The sequence below is a fragment of the Ictidomys tridecemlineatus genome, chromosome 8, assembly GCF_052094955.1.
Source record: "Ictidomys tridecemlineatus isolate mIctTri1 chromosome 8, mIctTri1.hap1, whole genome shotgun sequence".
Classification (NCBI taxonomy): domain Eukaryota; kingdom Metazoa; phylum Chordata; class Mammalia; order Rodentia; family Sciuridae; genus Ictidomys; species Ictidomys tridecemlineatus.
The window spans coordinates 5,977,663-5,999,285 of record NC_135484.1 but is presented as its reverse complement, the minus strand read 5'-3'; the positions used below and the strand labels follow the sequence as shown (position 1 = coordinate 5,999,285).

General features: G+C 39.0%; 1 protein-coding gene across 10 annotated transcripts in view; it reads right to left on the bottom strand.

Moving 5' to 3' along the window:
* The window catches only part of Prkn (parkin RBR E3 ubiquitin protein ligase), a 1,217,693-nt gene that overhangs the window by 816,919 nt on the left and 379,151 nt on the right, over positions 1–21,623 (bottom strand). The gene's annotated exons all lie outside the window — the stretch shown is intronic.

Sequence of the window (21,623 nt, the reverse complement as noted above, 5' to 3'; positions counted from 1 at the left end):
AATAACCCAGCCTTTACTGTTATTAAACTGTTTTCAGCTTCTGTCTGGTATTTGCAAGCAAGCCCTGCTGGGGACATAGGCCTGTGCTTCTGTCTTCATCCTGGAAGGGCTATGTCAGGCCCTCGGGAAGGACTGTGTCACATGCTCTGAACTAGTGACACTTCAAAGAAAAGACTCTCAGGACATCAGCTTCACAATGTCCAGATTGCATTAGTGCAAGGCATCAGGATGCAGGGACCTCCATGAGTCAAGAAATAAATGTCCTTAATGAAAGCAGCACCACTAACACAGGATCCAACAGGACAACCATTGGCTCCCTAAAATAAACTGATGGGAAATCTCATCATAGCAATTTGCTTTGAATACAGATAATAATACTTTTAATATGCTATCTTTTATGATGTATATGAAGAACTTTTTTTCCTCTTTATAATAACCTTTAACTTAGACTTCTATAAACGGAATTTAACAAAATCTCATTTCACTGATCTTCAGAATTCAGAAATAAATAATACTAAACCTAAATCTCTTTACCTTTTATGACAACATAGCTATGTGCATAGTTTAAGTAAGAATTTATATTCGTTTTACCAGGATGTACTTGAATAGACCTATTTTTGTAACAAAGGACACACCTGGAGACTTGTATGTGGGAATAAATCTCACCTCATGAGAGATAACAGCACCCTGTTGTGGAAATATAATTGGCTGTGCCCACGTAGCCAATGCCTACAGAGTCCACCCAAGTAATGCATTTGGTAGTGGCTATCAGACTTCTTTCAGGAAGGTCATAATTCCTAGCCAATGATCTTTTTTGGAAAACCAAGAAGAAAGGAATTTACCCAAATTCATAGATATTGCATATGAAGTATGGTGGAGAGAATGTCTTCAGACTATTTTATTCCAATGTTAGGAAAACAAAAGCTTTTACAAGTCAAATCTGAAATTCCTTATGAAAAACTTCAGGCAGAATAAATTCCTTAGCTGAAACCACATGGCTCAAGATTGGCAAAGGAAACTCAACCTCGTCTCTCTGGTGGATGAGTCCTGCTGTATCTGAAGAAATAATCAGCCAAACACAATAGAAACAGCCATTTTGTGATTTAAAAACAAGTCAAAACCCTTTGAGATTATTTATGGTCACAGAGAAGGATATGATCTGGAGAAACAGATGACTAGAGTCCTCTCTGTATAGTGCTGCGCTCATCTCCTGTTGGAGGGGTGTCACACAACTCGAGCGGCTGAGCTTAACCTTGATTTTTATCTGGTGGAGATGCACATATCTTCTGTCCAGTTTAACAGTGAGCCCCAGGAGTCTGGCTTACTGCTCTTGTAAGCTATTCACCAGTTTTGTATCTAATCCAGCAAACTTATCCTGGTGTTGATTATCCTCTCCCCCTCCCCTCCATACAAGCACTCTCTCTCTCTCTCTCTCTCTCTCTCTCTCTCCCACACACACACACACACACACACACAAACACACACTAGAAGGGACTTTTCTAATTGGGACTTTTATAATTCAAGAGTATACAAAAGTACATAGAAGGGTACCATAAACAGCTGCCACCCAGATCAACAACACATCCTAGATCACCAACTGGTTTCTCACCTTTGGTGACCCTGAGAAATCAAATGGCATCGGCCTGGTACCCTTCATTGTGTATCTACCCATGTTCTAACGATATCATCTATTAATAACTCTTGCCAGAATGAATTGGGACTTGTAAAATGGCTCATATTTGAATTCTGGCATTCCTTCCAAAATTATTATGAGGAATTTCTCTATATGAAAAAATAGACCTCAACTACTAAGGCTATTTGGTCACCTTGAAAGGGAAATCTTACAGAAAAAGCTAGATAAATGTTTATTGTCTTTCTTTTAATAACATTTCTTTCTGAGTAAAGTTTTAATGCACTTGTTATTCCCAATGGTTTCCAATACATTTTATTTTCTTAGTAAAATCATGAATTCACATGATGTCAATAAATCATAGTTTTAATCTTGCATTGTTCCACCTTTGGCCAGTAAGTCTTTATCATCTTGTGTCCTTCATGCTGTCAGCTGGTCCTTGAAACCTTCACAAATCATCTTGCAAGACAGCTCTATAGGATGCCCAGGGTTTGTCTGAGAATTTTCTGTCCCAGGACTGGAATCTTCCACCATGGAGGATCCCTGGTTCCTTGTAATGGGGAACAGTATTGGGAGACCACAGTCTGAATGGCTGTGAACTTATTAATTTACGGGCTTATATATTGAGTTACCTATTATATAAATTATAGCCTTATATGGAAGAACGATCTAGAACTGAGCCTGGAAAAGAGGTGGAAGAAATGATGGGGCAAGAAAAGCTGAATACAAGCCCCTAAAACTGCTGCTCATCAGAGTCACCCGCGAAGCCTCTAAAGCACAGATGCTCAGGCCTCAGCTAAGGCCTGCAGAGGACGATGCTCCAAGTGAGCCCCAGGTCACATGGGGAGCCCACAGTGAATGGTGTCTCTCCAGGGGCAATGGGATGGGAGTGTGGAGGGAAAGCCTCCAAGTCCCTGCAAGCCATGGTCCCCGCATCCAGCACGCCGGTGCCTGAGAGGCTGAACCATTTTCTCTTATTGTTTTCTAAACATGAAAAATAATGCATGGTGATTACTGGAAGAATAAAACAAGATCGAAATAAAATAAAAATACCTCATAATCCTATCACACAAAAGAACTAATATCAACTTTTTCATTTACTTCTAAATATTTTTATCTTCATATACACACGTGAGTGTAGATAGTTATCCTTTAAAAAAAAATAGGACCCTATTCCACTTAGCATTTTAGAATTTCCCACAGAGCCTCCTGCTGCGCTCTTCCTGTTACTCTAGCAGCATCTCCACTGGTTACATAGTGTCCCATTTTATGAAGCTGGAACATTTGGCTTTTTAATCTCTATTAATGTACCTCTTGATTGCTTTTGGCTTTGTTTTTTTTTGTTGGTTTGTTTGTTTTTTACTAATATAGACATTGCTATGTGTAGAACATCTTTCTGGATAATTTCTTCCATGCATCACTGATACGCGTTTATGATAAACCCCTGAGGAGTAGCATGGCTAGGTCAAGGTGGAAGTGGAATTCCCTCTCATGGGACTGTGGAGTTCTCCACTAACTCCCTGGATCACCATGAAGCAGGGGACCTGGAAAAGATACACAGGAATTGGGGGGGGGGAACACATTCACTGGGGTTTTGTAGGATTTTAAGATAGATTTTTTTCAATTGTAAAGTAACATTTTATTATTTTTAATATAGTGTTGCAACATTGCATACTGCTCATATGTTGGTTTATTTATTTAGGTACGAATATCCTCCCCCTCACTTGACCCCCAATCAGAATCTAAAGACACACTAGCCTTTTAGAGCCCTATTATATTGGCTCCTAACATGTCCACATTTCATAAAACAATACATGAACTAAATAAAAGTTAGCAATAACTTGATTTCACAGTTTCACAATTAAGTAACCAATAGATTGTTGAATTTGGAATATCAACAAAATTCCACTTTTTATATTTATTTTAATATTCATTCTTTAAAAAAAAATAGAAAGGCAAAGGTAATAAAATCTTTCTTTATCCGATATATCAACTTTAACTACAGATAGGTTTTACAGTTACTAAATTATATGTTTATTTCTGTGCCAGCAGATTTTATTACTTTTTCCTTCTTTCTTTCTTGTTCTGCTACTATCAGTAATTTAACCAATGACATGAAAATTAAGGACACTAAAAGTTAGAATATCTTTCAGAATAAAACAGTTCAATGAGTCAAATACTTATAAAACAAATAAGCATGATTGTATAGATTTACTAGTAGAAATTTAAACTGAGACAAAATAAAACAGCATATTTAATTTAAACTTAATTAAATGAAGTGAAATCTTTAAAAAGTATTTTCTTGGTAAATGTGTTGGTATTGTATACATTCCCTTCTATAACACATTTTTATTTCATTTAGTTTTATTTGGCACAATCTCTCTAGGATGAAAGGATTGAATTTTAATGTTTGAAAAATAAGCAACATGATTCAAAAATGATGGTGACACTAAAATTACATCATCACAATACCATATTGGAGAAGGTGCAACACAAACCTCCCCGTTAGTTCACGAGGCAGAGGGTTTCAGAAGGAGGTTGAGTGGACCTGAAGTAGTAATCTCGGAAGGCAGACTTCTGAAGTCAGTTGTACTTTCTAGTGTGATGGCAATGACTAAGGTATCTACTCATCTCTAACAAAGAACTGGATTCTCCTTCAGGAACACAAATTTCTCCAACCAGTTAGGATCTTGGACCAGAATAAATTACATATCCCATCTCAAAGGGAACATCAATGGATAAATGGATAAATGGCCCTTTTCACCCATTTAATACATATTTATTAAGCACTGGCTAAGTGCTCAGAACGGGTGAACACTGCATGCAACCAGGCGAGAAGGCAGGCCCTGCCTCCTGGAACTTGTTCCCCAGAACAGGGCTCCTTCGACTTGTGTGGGCTACTCAGGTGCTTAGCATCCTGCTGCATATACTAAACCCGTTAAAAGAGCAATTTTTTTTCTTCCCATAAACAAGAATAATTACTCACCAGAGAGTCCAAAAAGAAAAGGATACTTATGGAAATGATCATTAAAAGAAGAGCTGGATAAATAAAATTCCTGAGAAATACTAGATTACTTACTAATGAAAGAAAGACATCCTGTATCTCTGTCACATGTAGCACAGAGTAGAAATGTGCATTCCTACAACAGCCTTCTTGAGATGTGGTATTTCTTCTTGGCATGAGTGAAATGAATTAAGCAAAGGAATTAAAGTTATGGTTCTCTTCACTAGCAGAAATGAACACATCTGAAATTAACAAATTTCAGATGTGTTTGGATTTTTTTACAGCAGCTATGATAGCATTCTCAATTAAAATATGCATACTTAATCAAAGGTATGGCCTTCCTCATGTTTCTGAAGGCAAAACCTGAATACTCAATTTGAAGTGTGCCGTCTCCCTATTTGTGGGGACCTTGAGTACTACTCCGGACCACCCTTTTCCCAAAATCTTATTCCCAGATTAAACATGAGACACCATCAGAATTTCAGTGATGCTACTGTGGAAGAGTTAGTGAAATGAAAGAATATCAAGTAATTAAGCAATTTTAAAAGAGAGGTGGCTCCATGGCCACTTGGTAGGAAGAGTCTGTTGGCTCTTGATGGTCCCAAAGTTTACTTTGGCATCAGAAGTTCAACGACAAGCAGCTTGTGTTAAAATCTACTCAGGCAGGGCAGCACTCAGAGCTGCAGCTGTACAATTTTGGTGACAATGGAGCAATTGCAGGGCAAACAGCATCAGTTTGTGAAGGAGGTGAATTATAGCGGCTTATGCTGTCTCTCTAGATGCCAATGTGTGCCGCATCTGTCAGGGACTTAGTGACGAGGCCTCATCTTTGAGTAGCGGGATGCTATGAAGACGCCGGCTCGGCTTTATTTTTCCCAGCCGTGTAAGGATGGGCACATTAGGCTCGGTTGAGCATCCATGAAACAGACTGGCATAGAATCCAAAAAGGTGCTGGCTGCACCCAGTTCTCAGTGAGCTGTTCCACAGATGACGGAGAGGGCTGCTCACCCACCTCTGTGTGCGCCATCTTCCTGCACAGTGAGCACAGGGCTCTACGTCATGGAGAGGGACGCTACTCTGTTCCTGATCTGCTCTTGTCACCCCCGTGGGCAGGGCCAGGTCAATGAAGGACCCTGTGGCCCACATCTGGAACCATCTCTGGCTAAGCAGCTCTTTAAAAATGTGGAATGGGGAACACACCCATGACCAAAGGACTCTGTAAGGAGTCCTCACAGAAAAAAATTAAAATGTCAGCTTTTTCTACCTTATTGCAACTTTCTTTCTGCCAAGTATATTTCAATGACCAAATACCTACCATGACTACTCCAAGATTAATGTTTGTTTGTTTTTTTTCATGATGGACTATCAAAAACAAGGGGTGCACTGCTCAACAGAAGTGGGTGAAATACACCACACATGATTCAGGGCTGGAAGACAGTGAATAGGAAAAATTCCAGGAAAGCAGCCAGAGGAGGTTTTGCTCCTGATATCACCATCTGCTCTTACTTCATGTGTCGTGGAGATGACCAACATTTAAAACAAATATGCACAAACATACACAAATAAGCAAATAAAATCTCATAAAATAAAACGAGACTGATCTGAAAATCAAAGTGACATGAGCACGGTCTTGAGAGCCGGAAGTGTCCTGGGTATGGGGCAGGGACACCTCCCTTTCTTTTTTCCCTTTCAACTAAAGCAGGCATCCTGAGATCTATGCACAGAGACTATGTTTTAGAGCCCTGGGATTGCGGGGCCTTCTGAATGGGTGGGCTGGAAGGAGAAAGGATGACAGAGATGGCTAACTGCTACCAAGCAAGGAGTACAGGACGGCACCATGCTAAGCCCTTGTGGTGAATTATCTGGTCTCAACCCCATGAGGAAGGCACTGTCGTTCTCTGCATTGTAAATGGGGAAGCCGAGGCCTCATGTGCTAGGAGAATCAGTGCTTCTCAAGCCTCAAAGTGCAAAATTCACCTGAGGATCTTGTTAAAATGCAGCTCCTGCATCAGGAGGTCTGGGGCCCGTGGTTCTGCCTTGCTAACAAAACCCTGGGCACCGATGGTGCCTAGAACACACTGAGCACAGCCCATGGAACTGTCCAAGGTCCTGGAGGAAATAAGGTGTAGGCTGGGAAGCAGCCAGGTCACCAACAGACTCAGCCCTGTGACACAGACACATCACTCCTCAGGCACTGTGCACTGGCCCAGGTCTAGAAGCATGCCTGCCCCCTTTCCTGTTGATTCTCCAGCAACAGCAGACATTCATCATGTACCATTGTATACCAGCCACCATGGGGAACACTTGGGACATAAAAAACACTCTCTGGGCCAGGAGCGCTGGTGCATGCCTGGAATCCCAGCAGCTTGGGAGGCTGAGGCAGGAGGATTGCAAGATCAAAGCCAGCCTCAGCAAAAACAAGGCACTAAGCAACTCAGTGAGACCCTGTCTCTAAACAACAACAACAATAACAACAAAACATTCTCTGGACATTCTCACTGAATGCAGCCAAGCAAATGACTGCATATTTGATTCCCTTCTTATAGGAAGCAAGTCATTCTACTGACAGATAAATAGTCTATATAGTTTATTATCATCAGCAGACAAAATAGAGGATTAATTTTCAAAGAATAAGAGTATAATAACATATCTACAACTCCAAACATAGTCAGTTTAATTTAATCTTTGGGATTGAGGAAGAATTTAAGATTTTATAGAGCTCCAGAAATATCATTTGGAAAATTAATATAGTTGGGCCTCACTCTCTGAAATTACCAAAAAGTAAATTTAAAAAGAAGGCTCTGATACTTAGTTTACTTGTCATGAGAATTTCCTTAACTCTTATAAAATAGACATTTTGTCAATTCTGGTTTTTATTAAATAAATAGAACACAAACTTCTGAATTATGAGCAAAATTTTGGGAAGCTACAAGTTAATACCTTTAGTAAAAGCTTCATAAAATTTCCATCTGTCTTTATTCAGAACAAATTTAGAAAGTTTGAAAAAATATAGGTAGTTAATTTCTGCTTCTTAATTTTTTTTTTTTTTATCTTCCTTAGAACCATAAAGTGGAGCCCTGCAGCCTGCCTGCATTTCTGGAACACACTGTATAAATTAGAGTGCTCACATGATTCCCTGGATGAACCCACCCGCTGTAAACAGCCCACCTTTACTCCCACTCTTGTGCCAAGTGCAAACTTTACCATCTTGGCACGTGGCCGTGTCCTCTGAAGGACTTCAGGGTTCAGAGAGAGAATGTAAATGACTATCTTCCTGGCCCCTGAGGCCAGCAGGAGAGGGATGCCCATGCTCTGCAGAGGCCCTGCATTAGCAGCCCATATGGTCAAGCCAGGCCTCATTTAATCGCCTGTGACTTTGCAGAGGTAGCTTCAGGAAAATCAGAACATGTGAGCCCCCAGCAAGCCTCACGCTGGATTTCACCAGCCAGCCTCTCTTCTCCCTACTCTCCCCTACCGTTCATTTTTAACTGCTCATCAATACTTCCAAAAGCAAAATGCCTCCAAGACAGCTGTATGTCCCCAAACAGGCACATGGGAACGCACGGTGGGCGGGACCCGCCTCTGTTATCTGGCCCACTCTCAGCCAGCAGCTGTCCCTGCTTACCTGGGGGCATCTTGGTTTTCCTCTCTACATTCTGTCACTGCACACTGGCATTATCCCCAGCCCTGCTCCACAGTGTATCTCCTCCCCCTTTGCAAGTATTTTTTTTTCTTTTTTTTTTAAATTTGTTCTAACTAGGTATACATGACAACAGAATGCATTTCAATGTCACTGTGCACAACTGCAGCATGACTTTTCATTTCTGGTTGTACACAATGTAGAGCTATACCATATGTGCACTCATACACTAACTAGGGTAATAATGTCCATCTCATTCCATCATCTTTCCTGCCCTCATGCCCCTTCCCCTCCCCTCTCTCCTCCCTTTTGCCCAAAGTTTCTCCATTCTTCCCACTCCCCCTCTCCCATTATGAATTAGCATCCACTTATCAGAGAGAACATCAGGCCTTTGGATTTTGGGAATTGGCTTATTTCTCCAACTCCATCCATTTATCTGCAAACGCCGTAATTTTATTCTATTTTAATGCTGAGTAATATTCCATTGTGTATATATACCAGTTTCTTTATCCATTCATCAATCCATTTGCAAGTATTTAAGAAAGAAAATGCATGATGCGGGTATTATTTTCATAAGCACCAGAAGAGGAGGCAGGATGGGATCACCAGAGCTTGGCATTCAGAGCTCTCCACAACAGGAAATCTACCCTTCTGACATCCCCAGTTCTCTGCACCAGTAGAAGAATCCAGCAAGCTTGAGCACCTCTCTGAGTGGGACCCAGTGGCCTTCAAGGGCCTATCCTTCCCGTCTTTCAAAGCCTGCTTCAGAGGGACTCAGGTATAGAGCCCAGGTGTAGATCACAAGTCTGGGACCTGAGTTTGAGCCCAGGACCAAAAGCAGACAAACACAAGCCTGCCTCAGGTGTCCAGCTTGCCCCTCCTTCCTTCAAGTCCCTTATTTTATTGTACTTATCCTTTTTATTATGGATTGAAACGTAATTTTTGTACATGTTTATGAGATATAATGGGAAATTGTGATCCAGGTATGTATCAAGTAGTGAACAACTCGGGGTACCTGGCATTCCATGACCTTAGAGTTTTATCATTTCTCTATGGTGAGTATGTTTGAAATCCTCTCTCTTACCTATCTTGAGACATATAATGCATTATTGTTACTTACATTCACCCTATTGTGCCACCGAACAACAAAACTCGTTCTTCCTGTCAGCCCACAGCATTGGGCCTATTGACCAAGCTCTCCCTGCAACTCTCCTCAGTTTCTGGCAACTATTAACTTGTAGGAGATGGGTGTGCATTCTTCATTTTAACTTGTATATGTGCATCTTCTAAAATGTACACCCCTTAGGGTCTGGCTCCTCCAGTTAATCTTGTTCCCCATTCCCATGGATGGGTTCCTTATGCAATTCAAGTACTCAGAAGACGGCTGAGAAAACAAAGAAAGTGACCATTCGCTGGACACTGCACCAAGCATAAGAGGAGCCCTGTGGTATTCATGTGCCATTATTCACCATTCTCTCCCTGCCAAATGTGAGAAATAAGAGCTGGAGAGTTACAAGGGCCAGGTGTTATGTGCTGAATAGAACTTTGTGACAGCATAACAAAATAGCCATCGTCATCTGTGGGCCAGGTAGTGGGTACAAAATGTATTTGACCTACTTGCATTTGATGAGTGAGCCTTCAAAAGGGTAAACAAAAATGTTACAGGTAATTACATGATGGTCCATATGAAGTATCATGAAGAGCAAGGAGCAACTAATTCCGCTTTTGGATAGTGGTCAGACTTGATGGAAAAGAATATAAGACTATTTCCTCCCGTGACACTCTCCTCCCCTCCAAAATGGCAGAGGGACAAAATTCTCCAGACTGTGCAGGATAAATTTCTGTGTTTTTATTTATGATATTAAAAAAGGATATTACAGTAAAAAATTCTGTGCTGGATGAAAAATTTAATTCCTGGCAGAATCATGCTGAATGCTTAATAATCTTAATGATCTGATGTGATATCAACTTCAAGTTGCGCTAGTGTGACTGCCAATGTGTTGTCATTTCAAAGAAGGGTTACACAAGAGGCTCTCTGTAACGCTGTCCAAAAACACTGAGAAATTCACACCCTCTGGCTTAAGTCATTAGCATGTAAAACACACATTTTTCAAGTACTTGAGATTTGATTTGGGATAAAGTGAAAATTAAGTCTGAAGCTTATCACTTTATTTCATTAGTAAGCCTCCACCACTGATTCGTATTTGGCAGGTGTTAGCTAATTTACAATCCCAGAATAATTTCATTTTGTACTACATTCCACCACTGGCAAAAAAAAAAAAATTGTTGATAAGAGCATATTTTCTAATAATTGTAATGTATCTGTGGTGTCGATCCAGAGTGCATGCCTTAAGAGCAATTTTGCTTTTTTCTATATCTGTCTATTTTTAAGTTTTTTTTCTTTTTTACCTTTTCAATTTATACTTTAATTTATCCCAGCATGTCATGTTTCAGTCCTGTTTCATCAAAACTAGTCTCTTTCATTTAGTGAGAAGATAAGTGTTTATTGTGTAGTAAACTATTCTTCAAAATTAATTAAATGCTTTCTTAGTAAGGTAGGCTCATAAGACTTTAAAAAAGCTGGACAAAATTAATGAAAGTTTTATTTTTTAGATAAGTAAATTATGATAAAATACTATTCCATGTATTATAGAGTTGAATTTTTAAATTTGAAAATTTGGCTGAAACTAACATTTGTATGATTTTTCAAACTGACCCATCCTAAGGCTATGTCTACTTCATAATCAAAATATTTAAAGAAAAAGAAAAAACATCCTTCTGCTATCATATCTATATTTAAATGGCACTTGGTGTTTTAGTCAGCTTTATTGCTACTGTGACTAAAGGACCGACCAGCACAATGTTAGAGGAAAAAGGGTTTGTTTGAGGGCTCACAGTTCCAGAGGTCTTAGTCCGTAGAAGACCTGCTCCCTTCCTCAGGGCTTGAGGTGAGGCTGAGCTTCATGGTGAGAGAGGGTGATGAGGGAAGCAGCTCATATCACAGTAATTGGGAAGCAGAGAGAGACTCCACTCTCCAGATACAAAACACGTACCCCAGTCATGGCCCCAGTGAACCACCTCCTCCAGCCACACTCTACCAGCCTCCAGTCACCACCCAGTTAATCCCATCAGACATTAACCCTCTAATTAGATTAAGCCTCTCACAACCCATTATCATCTCTCCTCTGAACCATCTTGCACTGTCTCTCATGTGAGCTTTGGGGGGACACCTCACAGCCAAGCAATAACACCTGGACATAAGTTTTGGAGTGAGAAGGTCCTTGGCCATGTCCTGCCTTGGCTGGGCCAGATCCTCAAACAACCCTCGCTGCTTCTCGCCTACAATCAGGATTCAGATACTGTCTGCTGAAGGGGCAGCACTGAGCACACTGAGGTGGAGGCTTGGAGCAGGGCCAGGTGCATGGCAAGCACTTGTGGACGTTCCCATCCTCGTGCCCACTAGTTCCAGATCTCTGGGCCCTGCGGTAGTCCTACGATTTGGAAACCTACTGGTCTTGTGGCTCTCTCCCTGGCCTCCTGCAGCTTGGTCATGTGCAGCCAGGGTGAATCTCCCTACACCAGCCGAGGCTACTCCACGGCTCAAAAGTCCTCAAACAGTTCCCTTCTCACCAGAGTAAAATCCAGGACCTGGGAGACCCCAAAGGACCCGTCCCCCGCCCCGCCTCCCTTTTGGGCTCTGCCTCCTCCTACTGCCCATTCTTGCTGCTTTCCAAGCACAGTTCTGCCTCTGGGTCATGGATCCCTTTATTGGGAACACAGAGGGATCACAGAGCTTCCCGAGGATGCTCCCCTGAAAGATCCCCACATAGAAGAGGCCTCCTGTCCATCGTCCACAGGAGAGCACCCGGTCACTCTCCACCTGCTTCTCTGTTGATGTTTCTCTGGTGGACATATGCCTACTGGTTATGTGCTTCTGCTTGTCATCTTTGTCCCCAGCTAGAGTGAGCTGTATTCTGGGAGGTGTTTTGTCTGTTTCCATTTCAGCTGCATCCCAGTGCCTCGAAGTGAGCCTGGCTCAGCATAAGAATCCAGTCCCCAAAGTGCTTAAGTAGTTAATTAACTGCATGACAAATACGAGAGAATATTCCTCTTTTGTTCTGGGTCCAACTGCTTTATCCCATCTGTCAGAAGGTGATGAATGTTGCCTTATTCAGGAAACACAAATAACATGTGACCTTAATTCACACACCAGTGCCTTGAGCCCAGCATTGGCTCAATCAATGTTCTTGATCAGAAATTTGTAAAATAATACATTTTGTTCATTAACCATTTTGAACGATATATTTTTCACTGTTTCGGCAGTACTACTCAAAACATGTCTCCTGGATCAGCCATACTAGCATCACCTAGGAACCTATCAGAAATGCAATTTCTCAGCCTCTGCCCTAGGCCAACTAGGGCTGGGTCCATCAATCCGTGCTTCAATAAGCCTGCAGGTGATTCAGATGAGTGCTAAGCTCCAGACTCACTGCTCTAAGAAATATGTCACTCCTTCCAAAGTTTTCACTTCCTCTTATAAGTCTTAAAACAACATGTCCTAATTTCTAAGTACTGTCAACCTAAAATAACAAAAGAAAATGGCTCCCCAAAGAAAGTAGTTCATTAGGGTATGGTAGAGGACTACCGTCTGTGCTATACATTCTATGAAGGATCATAGGCACATCCGGAGAGGCTGGGGTGGGAGGGACTTGTAAAGGCAAAAAGGAGAAGTCCCTATGAATGTCTGGAAACAAATGTCTTTGGTCTCAGGGTTCTGCTGCTAGAAATGCTGTCAACTTATTGATGGTAGCAACTGCCAATAGCATATTCTTAGAAAAGTGGCACATCTGAGCAAGGCTTGAGGGACATCTTGCTATGGGTCTTGATACAAACATATATACAGGAAGAGCAGAGCATGTGGGGCATGTAGGAATTTCTCATGGGTTTTTAGAAAGTTCCTCTGGTATGTTATGGTTTGGATATGATGTATCCCCCAAAAGCTCATATATGAGACAATTCAGGAATGTTCAGAGGTGATTACATTAGGTGAGTTTTAACCTAATCAGTGGATTGATCTACATTGATCCACTGATATGGATTACCTGGTTGGTAACCTTAGGCAGGTAGGGTGTGGCTGGAGGAGGAAAGTCACTGGGGGCGTGCCTTTGGAGTTTATTTTTTTATTTTTTATTTTATTTTGAGAGAGAGAGAGAGAGAGAGAGAGAGAGAGAGAGAGAGAGAGAGAGAGACACTGAGAGAGAGAATTTTTTTAATATTTATTTTTTAGTATTCGGCAGACACAACATCTTTGTTTGTATGTGGTGCTGAGGATTGAACCCCGGACCACACACATGCCAGGTGAGCGCGCTACCCGCTTGAGCCACATCTTCAGCTCCAGCCTTTGGAGTTTATATTTTAACCTTGATGAGCAGAGTGTGCTTTCTTTCTCTCCCTCTGCTTCCTGACTACCATACCTGAGTTACTTTCCTTCACTATACACTTCTGTCACTATGTTCTGCCTCATCTCAAGTCCAGAGCTTGAAGTCAGCCATCTATGGACTGCAACCTCTAAAACCATGAGCAAAAATAAATTGTTCCTCCTCCAATTGTTCTTGTCAGTCTTTTGGTCTTTTGCAGAAATGCAAAAGGGGACCAAAATGTGGTACTTATCTTAAACCTATGCATGAAACCCCTTTCTTCATGGTTCCATTCTTCCTTGGGTATGATGTAAGTGACTCCATCTTAGATCTGGAAACTGTCACAGCACAAAAAGCATACTACAATGACCTATTAATGTAGATTGTTCACTCTGGGACACTTTGGCAAGTGAAGAATATGTCTTACAAATGTCCACACACAAAAGTGGAAGAGAAATTCCTTCTAAGGGATGCATAAAATCCAACACATAAATAGAATAAGTATTAAAAGGCAAGCTAACACAACACCTCCTAAAGTTCATAATTCAATAGCAAATGATCCCCAAAATATTAAAGTGAATGAAATATCAGCTGAGTAATTTAAAAGAATCATTATAAAAATGATCAATGAGTTCTAAGAGAACACAGAAAAGTAACTGAAAGAATTAAGGAAATCAGTACAGAATATGAATGAGAAATTCAATAAGGAGATAAAAATATTGAGAAAGAATGAAACAGAAATCTTGGAAATGAAAGACACATTAAATCAAATAAAAATTTAAGTTGAAAGTTTCTCTAACAGAATAGACTATGCTAAAGATGGAATCTCAGAGCTGGAACACAAAGTGGTCAGTCTTTAACATTCATACAATATTTTAAAAATAATCATGATCATAAAATACAAGAACTGTGGGACAACATGAAGAGGCCAAATTTAAGAGTCAATGGAATTGAGGGGGGATATTAAATGTGAATCAATAAAACTGATAAACTCTTCAGATAAATAGTAACATAAAAATACCCAAACCTTCCAATGAGATAGACATCTAGATACAGGAGGCAATCATAATCCCAAATAGACAAAATTCAAAAAACAAAACAAAACAATAAAACCTTTCCATGATACATTAAAATTTAATAAAAATGCCTATCACAGAACAAGGATAAAATTTTAAAAACCTCAAGAGAAAAATATTAGGTCACATTTAGAGACAAGCTAGTCAGAATCACTCCTAATTTCTTAGCACTGGCCAACAGCACTTGGAATAATGTGTTCCAATTCCTGAAAGAAAATAACTGTCAACAATGTCTGCTATATCCAGCAAAGCTGTCATTCAAACCATCAAGATAAACAGAAACCAAAAGAATTCATTATTACTAAACTAGCACCCCAGAACTTACAGAAATATCGCACACAGAAGAATTAATACGTAAACCTCAGAGCTCACAAGAGAACAAATCCCACTTGAAGAATATATAAGCAAATGAGAAACAGGAACAAATTAAACACAATCAAAAATCAAAATGGTAGGAATTAATAAACACCTGTCTATAATAACATTGCAACTCTCCAATTAAAATACATAAGCTGTTAGAATAGATTTAAAAACAAGACCCAACTATATGTTGTTTTCAAGAGATGAACCTTACAGGCAATGACAGCCACAAAAGTGGGGAGGGGAGACAGTAGAGGATAGGTAAGGTAGCAGAATACAACAGTTACTAATAGGGCATTATGTAAAAATGTGGATGTGTAACCAATGTGATTCTGCATTCTGTATTTGGGGTAAAATTGGGAGTTCATAACCAACTTGAATCTAATGTATGAAATATGATATGTCAAGAGCTTTGTAATGTTTTGAACAACCAATAAAAAAAAAGAAAAACATTTGAGACATGATTTTTTTTAAAAAAGTGAAAGAATGAAAATTGATACACCATGTGAATGGAGCCCCAAAACAAGCAGGAGTAGCTAGTCTCATACCTGACAAAGCAGATTTCACACCAAAATAGGTCAGAGGAGACAAAGGTCACTTTGTATCTGCAAAGGGAACAATTCAACAAGAAGATATAACAATAATAAATATATATTATCCCAACATGGATGCAACTAATTATGTAAAAGAAAGACTATTCAAATTGAACCTCCAGATAGATCTCAGCACAATAATAATGGTGATTTCAACATATCTGTCTCACCATTAGATAGGTCATCCAGAAATATACTCAGTAATGACTCCTTGGATGTGAAAAATATTCTAAATCAAATAGATTTAACAAACATATATAGAATATTTCATCCAACAACAGGTAAGTATATTTTCTTCTGGGTAGTCACTGAACATTCTCTAAAGTAGACCATGTTCTAGGCAATAAAGTAACTCTCAGAAAATACAAAAGAAATGATATAACTTCTGTATCTTATAGATAATAATGGACTAAAATTAGAAATCAACATGACTAAACTCTACAGAAACTATATAAACACATGAAGATTCAACAATATTATTTTGCCTCATGAATTGGTGACATAGGGATAAATTTAATCATTCTTAGACTCAAATGAGAATAATAATATAATATACCAGAACCTCTGGGACATTATGAAGACAGTTCAAAGAGGAAAGATTACAGCTATGAGTGTGTACCCAAGAAAATCAGAAATATCCCAAATAAGCAACCTAATGATGCATCTCAAGGCCCTTGAAAATGGAAGAAAAAACAATTCCACAAGCAGTAGAAGGAAGGAAATAATATTGGAACCAAAATCAATGAACTTAAGAATAAAAAAAAAATGATTGATGAAACAAAAAGTTGTTTCTTTTAAAAGATAAACAAAAATTATAAGTCCTTAGCCAAACTAACAAAAAGAAAAAGGAAGAAAACTCAAATTAATAAAATTAGAGATGAAAATGGGGAAATCACCACATACACCTCAGAAATCTAGCAGGTTATAAGATACAGTTTTGAAAACTTAAACTATAATAAATTGGAAAACCTAAAAGAAACGCATATATTTCTAGACAAATATGATCTGTCAAAACTGAATCAAGAGGACATAGGAAACCTAAACAGATCAATAACTTGCAATGAGATACAAACAGTAATAAAAAGCCTTCCAAGAAATAAAAACTAAGGACCAATGGATTCTCAGTTGAACTCCACCACACCTTTAAAGAAGAACTAATGCCAATCCTCCTCACTATTCCATAAAACAGAAAGGGATGGAACACTTCCAAATTTATTCCATGAAGCTAATATCACACTTATAACAAAACCAAATAAAGATACATCAAGGAAACTACAAAGAATATCCCTGAGGAATGTAGATGCAAAAATACTTAATAAAATATTTACAAATCTTGTTCAATATATTAAGAAGAATGTACACCATGATCAAGTTGGTTTTATTCCAGAGATAAAAGGATGGTTTAATATATGCAAATCGGTAAATGTAATTCATCATATACATAGAATTAAGAACAAAGATCACTTAGTAATCTTAACAGATTCAGAGAAGGCTTTTGACAGAATTCAACACCCATTCATAATTAAAAAAAAAACTTAAGAAACTAGAGATAGAAGGAATCTACCTCAATATCATAAAGGATATATATGAAAAATCAAAACAAATCTCATAGTTAACTGGGAAAACTGAAAGCATTTCCTCTAAAATCTGAGAAGAGACAAGGATATCCACTCTCACCACTCCTATTTAATATAGTGCTAGAAACTCTAGCCAGAGCAATTAGGCAAGATAAGGAAATAAAAGGCATAAAAATAGGAAAGGAGGAAGTCAAATTATCACTGTTTGATATAATATGATCCTACACCTAGAAGACCGCCCCCCCCAAAAAAAAAACTCCACCAAAAGACTTCTACAGCCAAATAAACAAATTTGGCAAAGTAGCAGCTTACAAAATCAGTATATAAGAATCAATACCTTTCCTATATACCTACAACTAATCTGCTAAGAAATTATGAAAACAATTCCATTCACAGTTGCCTCAAAACAATATCAACAAAACCCCAGGAATAAATCTAAGGAGGTGGAAGATCTCTACAATGAAAACTATAGTACAGTGAAGAAAGAAATTGAGGAAGATCTCAGAAAATGAAAAGGCTCTTCCTATTTATGAATGGGTAGAAGTAATATTGTTAAAAGCAATGGACAGATTCACCAATGGCATTCTTTACAGAACTAGGAAAAAAAAAACAGTCTTAAAACTCTTTGAAAAAACAGAAGACCCAGGATAGTCAAAGTAGCCAAAATGCAATGCTGGAGACACCATAATATCTTACTTCAAATTAAACTACAGATCTATAGTAACAAAAAGCTGCATGGGGGGCTGGGGATGTGGCTCAATCGGTAGCGCGCTCGCCTGGCATGCGTGCGGCCCGGGTTTGATCCTCACCACCACATACAAACAAAGATGTTGTGTCCGCCAAAAACTAAAAAATAAATATTAAAAAAATTCTCTCTCTCTCTCTCTCTCTCTCTCTCTCTCTCTCTCTCTCTCTCTCTTTAAAACAAAAGCTGCATGGAACTGTCATAAAAATAGACATATAGACCAATAGTACACAACAGAAGACATGGAAACACACACAGCTATAGCCACCTGATCCTTGAGAAAGATGCCAAAAATATACACTGGACAAAAGACAGCCTCTTTAACCAGTGGTGCAGGGAAACAGATTATCCATATGTAGAATAATTAAATTAGACCTTTATCTTTCATGCTGCATACACACACACACACATACAAAAAAAAAAAACTAAAAATGGATCAAAGACATAGAGATTAGACCAGGAACTTTGAAACTTCCAGAGGAAAACAGAGCCAACACTCCAGCACACAGGCAAAGGCAACAAAATTCTCAATAGGACCCCTACAGCTCAGCAAATAATGCCAAGAGTAACAAATGGCATCAAATTTAAAAGCTTCTACACAGCAAAGGAAACATTAGAAATGTGTATAGAGAATTCACAGAATGGGATAAAAATCTATGCTAGGTACTCTTTTGACAGAGGATTAATATCTAGAACACATAAAGAACTCAAAAGCTTTACACCAAAACATCAAATAACCTAATTAATAAAGAATCAAATGAAATAAACAGACACTTCTCAGAAGAAATACAAATGGCCAACACACATTTTAAAATGTTCAATATCACTGGCAATTAGGGAAATGCAAATCAAAACTACACTGAAATTTCTTCTCACACCAGCTAGAATGGCAGACATCAGGAACACAAATAATAATAAATGGTGGAGACCACGTGGAGAAAGAGGAACACTTTGATCCTGTTGATGAGACGTAAATTAGAACAACCACTATGGAAATTAGGATGGAGGGTCCTCAAAGGTCCAGGCAGGCCACCACCATGTGACCCAACTATACCACTCCTTGGTATTTACCCTGAAAAATCAAAGTCGTCACACTAGTGTAATACATGTAATATTCCTGTCAATAGCAGCACAATTCACATAGCTAAACCACGGAACCACCCTTGATGTCCATCGATAGATGGATAAAGAAAATGTGGTGTATATACACAATGGAGTTTAATTCAGCCACAAAGAAAAAATGAAGTTATTTCATGTGTAGGAAATGGATGGAACCAGAGAGCATCATGTTAAGTGAAATAAGTGAAACTCAGAAGGTTCAGGGTCGTGTGTTTTCTCTCCTATGCCAAAGGTAGAGAGGAAAAAGGAAAACCAAGTTGGGGATGGATCTTAAATCTCAAAAAGAGATCAGTAGGGGAAAGGAACCAAGGGATAGGAGATGGGGAGGGAGGGGGAAGTGCCGGGGAGTGATATTGGCCAAATTGTATTGTCATATTGTGTGCATGTACGAATACGTGACCAGAATCCCAACTTTATGCACAACTATAGGGCACCAGTAAAAATAAATGTAGAAAAAAAACCCTCAAAAAATTCAAATGGTTCCCACCAGGAGAACTGAAAATCAGACTGTGAACAACTATTACCTTACTAGGCAGCAATGAACATGCAGTAAAGAAAGAAAAAAAAATGTAGCCTGTGACATCACCTCTCATGTTGACCAGCACCTTTGTCACCTACAATTACCTAAAAGGCACAGGCCCGATTTCAGAAGTTCCACCCATTTTGGCTACTGGGAGGCTATCGTCCAGCTATTCTCCTTGTACATCCCTCTTACACGTAGCCAGCACCTGAATTCTTCCCAGTGTAATTCAAATACCAAGTGGCATGCAGAAAACAGGGTCCATTCCACCTGATCTATAAGGCAGAAGTTTTCAAACATTTTCTCCCAAATGGCAGGGGCTATATGTGGTTAGTAGGTAAAAAGGCAGATGGGAAATCGTTCAGATTGCTTGGATTGACTTGGTGTGTGCACCTCTGTCTGACCCGCTTCCCGCCTGGCACCTGCTGATGATACCAGGTAGGAGCCACAGTGGAACGGTGGGAAGACCTTGGCTCTAGGGCACTGGCATTTGGGAACTTTACCCTCGGCCAAATTGAGTCGGAATTTCTGGTTATGGAATAAGTATAGAATTTCTTCTTACTGTGGCATGAGAATTTCTGGCCACCAAAGAAACATGCACCCCAGGTAATTCTTCCACACACCAAGGACACCCACTGCACCAGCTGTTGGTGCCAAGATCGGCACCCAGCAGAGAACACTGGAGGATGGCAGGCACCAGCTGGGCGAAAAGTGAGGTGTGGCCTCAGCTCAGGCTCTTGCCACAGAGACCTGGGGTCACGCCCCCACTCCATGTAAATTTTCAAGAATTTATTCTATCAATTATTTGGGTTGAAATAATTCCACATTTCAACTTAAAATATAAAGAAGATATTCGACATTTATTAGAATTTTCTCCAAGTCCAGAGAGAGAATATTTTCTTAACTAAAAGTTTTATGGTCTGGAGAGAAAGTTGATTGAAAGTGTCAATAATTCCAAAATCATGAAGTAAAATTCTGAAGACTAAAGGAAATTTTATGATAATGCAATAAGACTATATTTTAACATTTTTCAGATAAATGTCAGTAGCAAAATTCTAAAGTCAGATATACTAGAAAAATGCTTGTGTTTATATGTGCACAAGATGATTATTCTGCTAATATTATTCATGTTGAAATAATTAAGAGAAAGCTTTAATTTTACTCTAAAGCAACTGAATGTATTTTCCATTTTTAGAAAAAATTTTTGGAAATAACACTATAAAACTAGTTTATAAATCCACTACATAATAAGCCAAACTTGGTCAATGAATAAATATTTCAAAGGTATATAAATTCTGATTATATTTCAATGCCATCTTTGACTCTCAACGATATACTATCTGGACAAAATGTATTATGTGCTCACTTACCCTATCCATGAACAATGCATACAATTGCTTTGGGCTTTATGTTCTGAAATTTTGCATGATGCATATCCTACTAGAATTTATAATTTACAAGCTTTTGTTAAATTTAACGCTAAGATTTGGAGATTTATTAATGTCAATACATGTATATCCAGGTCAGTTAACTATCCTTTAGTGTTACCACTGTAGGAATAAAACTGACTGTGTATCTGCTCTTCTACTTCAGATGGCCATGATCTGCATTGTTTCTACTTTTTCATTTGCCCCTGGAAATTATCCCACTGTTTCTGCAAGCACATCTGTGATTTCTAAAATGTGTTTGATTTTATTTAGTAATTTAGCAGGAAGCATTTCCTGTTACTTGATGCCCTATGAAGGTTATATAAAGCCCAAGACTATCTTTACTTGACCCATCCTTACATGAGGGAGGCACACAAACTTCTACCTGTAACATAATTTATCTGGTGTTTTCTGTGCATATAATCAAAATGAATCTGTTCTATTTTTGGTCTATTTATGCTGGAGAAGAAGAGAGTAAGAAAAACACATTAATCTTGTCAAAATAACAAAAGGAT